The following is a 6501-nucleotide window of genomic DNA, read 5'->3' as shown; positions in this document are numbered from 1 at the left end:
TGGAAAATCCAGACGTCTTCTTAACTGGCCCACACACGGATGCACTTGCTCACAGGCACTCACTTTGGGCTCCAGTGGAGGGACAGGGTAACTCAGGGGGCCTCAGAGACATGCAAGAGGCAGACTGAGGTATGTGGCTTCAGGGAGGAGGACTGGAAGTCAGTTGGCATTTTCCCCATATGAGGTCCTCCTCCTACGCAGCCAGCAAGAAGACGCCATCTTTCCTATCTTGAGCCCACCCCCACAGGTCAAATCTGAATTTGCTTGGCCTGGTGAGCTCCGCTGCTCCACCCTACTGACTCAGCTGGGACCCTGCCCCACCAAACTCACATACCACAGGAAGCATTTTCTCCGAGAGCAGTCAGCCCCTCACACACTGCACTCTTTCTTGGAAAACTTTCGGAATGCTCAGGCCCCAGGCAGGTGGCAGCTGGCCTCGGTTTGCTCTGAGACGTTTGCTGAGTCATTCCAGGCTTAGCATTGGTACCAAACCAGAGTCTACATTAACCTTGTGACCACAACTCTTCCTACTCTAGTGACTCCCTGAGATCTTGCCTCACCCAACTTGCATACTGCATGAGGTTTTTTCAGTGGCTGAACCTTAAAGGAGCAGGCAGATGGCAGCAGGTCTCGGGGTGTCCTGGCTTTTTGCAGAGTTACCTTAGGCCTGGTACTGGTGGCAGCCATCCTCAGTTCACAGTGTGGCCTCTCCCACATGACTCCAGGTTTAGCACAGGCAGTGAACAACTAAAGATAGTTTTGTAGCTCCTACCAGGTAGGCCCCAGCCAATCACAGGCAGTGGCTACCCTGAGCCTCTCTCAAGAGGCCCAGAACCAACATACTTGGAGGTTGGTGTCAGACCACAACAGAGCACTGCCTAATTAGCCCCACAAGTTGCACACATAAAGGATGGTCTCAGCAGACTAGAGTCCACTGGGGTGAATCCCACTCAGTGAGGTAAGCCCCCTGCACAGCAGCCCATAAGCTATGGAGGTGGCCAAACCCCACAACCAGTCATCCTGAGGGTCAATCCCACCTACTTACGTGTTAATAGCAATCAAGGCTCAACTATAACAGGAGGGCACACACAAACCACACAAATGACACACCTGGCAATGGTTAAAGACAAAGAAAATCCTAAAAGCAACAAGAGAAAGGCAACTAGAAACTTATAAGGGAGCTGCCATAAGATTGTCAGCTGATTTCTCAACAGAAACTTTCCAGACCAGAAGGGATTGGCATAAAACATTCAATGTGATGGAAAGCAAGGATCTACCACCAAGATTACTCTACCCAACAAGGCTATCACTTAAAATTGAAGGACAGACAAAGCTTCTCAGACAAGAAAAAGCTTAAGGAGTTCATCACCACCAAATCAGTATTACAAGAAATCTTACAGTGACTTTTTTAAGATGAAAAAAACCCCAAAACCATGAATAATAAAATGACAATAGATACATATCTATCAACAATTACTTTCAATGTAAATAAATTAAATTCTCCAATCAAAACAAATAGGAGGGCTGAATGGATAAGAAAACAAAACCTTACATATGCTGCCTATAAGATACTTACTTCATATTGAAAGACACACAGACAGAAAGTAAAGGGATGGAAAAATATATTTCATGAAAATGGAAAAGAAAAAAACAACGGCAAATAGCTGGGGTAGCAATAATTATACCAGCAAAACAGACTTTAAAACAAAGCCTATAAGAAGAGACAAAGAAGAACCCAGTAATCCACTTCAGGATTCTTTATCCAAAGAAACCCAAAATGCTAGATCAAGGGGATGTGTGCATTCATATGTTCATGGCAGCATTGTTTACAGTGGCCAAGATGTGGAGGCAGCCTGTGTATCCATCAATGGAAGAATGGATAAAGAGGAGGTGATACATATAAAGTGGAATGAATATTGCTTGACCATACAAGGGAATGCATTCTTGCCATCTGCGGCAGCATGGATGGAACTGGATGGTGTTGTGCAGAGTAAAGTGTCAGACAGAGAAAGACAGGTGCAAAGTGATTTCACTTATATGTGGAATCTAAGAACAAATTAACAAACAGAAGAGAAACAAACTCATAGATACAGAAACTATTTTGATGGTTGTCAGATGGGAGGGGGATTAGGGGTGTGGGTGAAAGAAGGGGAAGGGATTAATAAGTACAAATTGGTTGTTACAAAGTAGTTATGAAGGTGTAGGGAATAGCATAAGGGATAACATAAGCAATAATATTGTAATAACTATATATGGTGCCAGATGGGTACTAGATTTGTTGGGGTGATAGGTGGGAGGGGGTTGGGGGGCAGAGTGGAAAAGGTGAAGGAATTAAAAAGTACAAGTTGGTAGTTACAAAATAGCCATGGGGATGTAAAGTAAACATAGGGAATATAGTCAATAATATGGTAACAACTATGCATAATGCCAGGTGGGTACTAGGCTAGTCAGGGGGATCACTTCTTAAATTATATAAATGTCTAACCACTATGCTATACACCTGAAATTAATATAAAATAATATTGAATGTCATCTGTAATTGATAAATTTAAAAAGGGGTAGAGGAAAAAGAGGTCCAAATTTTCAGGTATAAAACAAATAAGTCATGGGGATTTAATGTGCAATTAGGGAATATAGTCAGTAATATTGTGATAGCATGGAACAGTGTCAGATGGTTGCTGGACTCATCATGGTGGTCACTTCTTTAGGTATATAAATGTTGAATAACTATGGTGTACCCCTGAAACTAATATAATATGTATGTTAGCTTTATTTTTAATACAAATCTTAAAAAAGAGAAAAATAAAATAATTACTGTTCTGCTTAGTAATGTCTGCTCCTCAAAATCCAGGTATTATTTACAAGTGCTTTAATGAGCAGTGACTGTTTTGGAAAAAGGGAGTTTGGAAAGAACCCAGAAGAAAGAAAAGATCAATTAGAAAGAAGTGAATAGAAAGTGTCAAGCCCAGTGTCCAAAATTTTGGAACAGGGCTTCAGAGGAGAACACATCTTTGTAATAGAGACGGTGACCTTACGTTGTGTAATTAATGGAGAAAATATTATTGAGTATATTTTGTGGACCAGGAATTGAGTTAGATGCTAGGAAGGCAGTGGTTAGCAAACCAGAATTTCCTAACCTCATAAAGCATACAGTCTGGAAGAGAAGACAAACATTAAAGGAATAATTAAAAATGAACTATAAATATGTAAAGTGCTAAGAAGGAGAAATACTAGTCATGTGATTGCTAACAAAAGACCTAATCAAATCCAAGGGACCGGTGATGTCCTGGGAACTGAAATCCAAAGGATAAATATGAATTTGATTATTCTGGTTGCAAATGACATAATTCCAATTAAAAATTGCTATAACAAACTAACCACACATAAATGGAAAATGTTTATAAATTCCAGGAGTAGATATTACTTTAGGCAAACCCAGAGTAAATATTGTTGCAAGGAGCCTATCTTTATATCTCAGGTTTGATTTTTAAGGTGTGTGCTTCATTCTAGGACAGGTTCATTCAATGTGGTGGTAAGATGTCTCTCACTTCCCCAGGTTTACTGCATCACAACTCAGCAACCCCATTGGAAAAAGAGCTCCTTTTTCCCCAATAATTAAAAAAATTCCTGGGGTCAACTCCCTTTCCAACAGCTTCGTACATGTGACTATCCTAATGCAATCACTTTATTCAGAAATTTGGGATATCCCAGTGGTCCAGACCAGGATGAGCCCCAATACCTGGACCCTAGGGATGGCATCAGAAACCCCCAGACCATGGGGGTACTGAGTAGGGAGGAAGGTCATGGCTTGTCAAAAAAAATCAGGACACTGTTATCAAAGGAAGGTGATTGAATGGGCAGCAAGAACAACAGATCTTTTCAAGCCAACTTGAATTTTTTTTCAATCATTAAAAAATCATTTTGTTTAGGGTGATTGAATTTAGGCTCACTTAACCTACAATTAATCATAAAATTCATTTGCCACTATAAACTTAACAGAAAACCCAAAGTGTCTCATAAATCAGTGTACATCATTTTGTTTTCTACAGGTATACAGAAGACAGATTTTATAGGCCAAACTCAATACTATAATGCTGTAAACATAAAGCTAAAAAGTCAATATATATTTAATTGGGAGTATAAATGCATTAAATGACCTACAGAATAAAGGGGGAAAATATTTAGGATTTTTATGGGCATGAAGAAAAGTGGTTGAGAAGTGGCTCCTAGAGATTTTTTACACATCAGTGAAAATTAAACGGTTTCGTAAATTTTAAACACAAGCCATCACAAGGAAACTTGAACATTAGAACATGTCTTCAGTGTTTGACTGGATTGGTAAAATTATGTTAAATGTAATGCAGTCCTAAAGTTTTTGTGGTTTGTTTATTCTAATAAAATGGAATGGGAATGACCAAGATTCTGAAACCTGGCAACTCCCCCAATAATACCACAACTGAGGAAACATTCAGAGCATGAAATCTTGTGTTAATGAGTGATCAGTTTATCTGAATCCTTGTATTTCTGACTCTAAGTAATTATGCTGTCAGATCAGAGACTGTGGTTCCTAAAATCCCCAAATCATCAATAGTCAACTGTCCTATTTTTACCAAATGAGTGTGTCAGCTACTTTGCTTGGCTATAATACAGTGTTCATTCATTGCACCTATCCATCTTTGCCCAATAAATAAGGGGTTGGTTTATGACCTGAACACAGAATAGAGCTAGGGGAAAGTATTGAAAATGTAGTGAACCAGCAAAAATGTTTGTAAATAGTTTTTTTTGTGTGTCTAAATTTGAGACGAGTCAATCTGTGAACATGTGATAGAAAGTGACATATTATTGAAATATAAATTGACATCCCATAAAATTTTTCAAATTGCTAAAACTATGGTTGTTAAAAATATTACAGGACACTAATTAAGTTCTACGCTGATAATAAAACAGGTATTAGATGCCAAAACTTATTCCACCATATGCAACAACTATACAAGAACAGGAAAGGGAACATACCTACTGAAGGCCAAACATTTTTCATACCATTTTATTACCAACCTCATTCATTACATTGACAAGGAAATTGAGAACCAAGGAGATTAAGAAATTTACATACAGAAATTCATAGATCTGACATACGAACTGAGGTCCAGCTGAATTGTCAGCTTATGTTCTTTTTGTCACACCCTGTCACACCAAGGAGCAACTGAGAACCACTTTTTATTGTTCTTTTCATGAAGGAAACTGTTTCTGTAGGCTGATATATACATCACTGTATAAATTTACCTCAAGTATGTTACTTTTTCTATATACCTATAAATGCTTTATCCTCATTTGTTACATCTTTTTTATGAGTGTGGGTGTGCCTATCTTAAACAGCAGTGAAGTATTCAAATAAATTGACCCTTTCAATTTGACAATTCTGATCTAACTCAATAGGAGATGTCACATGGTAAATCCTATTTCAATTGAGACCTTATAATTCTCAACATATATTCCAAGTTATAATTTACTCTAACCTTTTAATTAAGTCAATACTGATGATGGTTCTGAAGTTTATTTTACCTACAGGTATTATGGGATATTGCTGCATACATATTCAAGTAGAATATAATGCAAGTCTTATGCATTTTGCATAGTTTGCCACATTTAAATGACCACTTTATGGGAAATTTGATTGTCATTAGGGTTAATTTGGTTTACAGCTCAACACCTCGAATACTTCCCATATTTGGTCAATTATTTTTCTAACCAGCCTACCTGGAACTGCACCACCTGTTAATTGATCCTAAAAAGGAGATGCCAAATCTACCCCTGAGACAATCATTTTTAACTTGTTCACTCTACCACCTAGCTGAGTTATAGTGCCTTGTCCATATTATCCTTTTCCTCCGAGCCATTTCCATTTTGCAGAACTCAATTTCTGGCATACACCCATCTTTCAGAAGAATGAGGTCACTCAAACCTCATCTGCCAGATCTCTCCACCAAGGACAATAACCAAGAACTGAATGGAAAATCTCACACAAAGCCAGATTAGAATTTGCGCTAATGAGACCGCGGTATTGGTTACAATGATGCTATCTCTCAAAGGCAGCATAGTTTCTGTAAATGCTCCAGTCATCTTCTCCTCCTCTTCAGGCTCTCCTGGGCAGACCCAGAGACTCCAAGTCTAGATTTGACCTTGTTTTCCAAGAGCTTTGTTTTCTTTACCAAGTGGCCAATGCAGGTTCTGAAAATTAAGGCATAGCAGTAAGAAAAAGAGTGGAGGTCTCTGCAGCTCAGCTAAATGCAACCCACTGTTTCATATTACTCAGCCTTATTCCACTGTGATATAGTGTAGAGGTTTTTCAGTAGCCTGAAGGTATTCGGACTTGAAACTGAAGACCGGAATTTTAGTTCACCCTTTACTTCCTCTATGGTTTTGCTTCAGTCACTGGGTTCTATATGCTTTGCTTTCTTTACTGTTAAAACCTGGAAAAGAAATAAGACTCACATCTGCCAT

Source organism: Hipposideros armiger, unplaced genomic scaffold (genome assembly GCF_001890085.2).
Source record: "Hipposideros armiger isolate ML-2016 unplaced genomic scaffold, ASM189008v1 scaffold_488, whole genome shotgun sequence".
In the NCBI taxonomy this organism is placed as follows: Eukaryota; Metazoa; Chordata; class Mammalia; order Chiroptera; family Hipposideridae; genus Hipposideros; species Hipposideros armiger.
The sequence above is the reverse complement of the archived record's forward strand: the minus strand, read 5'-3'. Positions refer to the sequence as shown.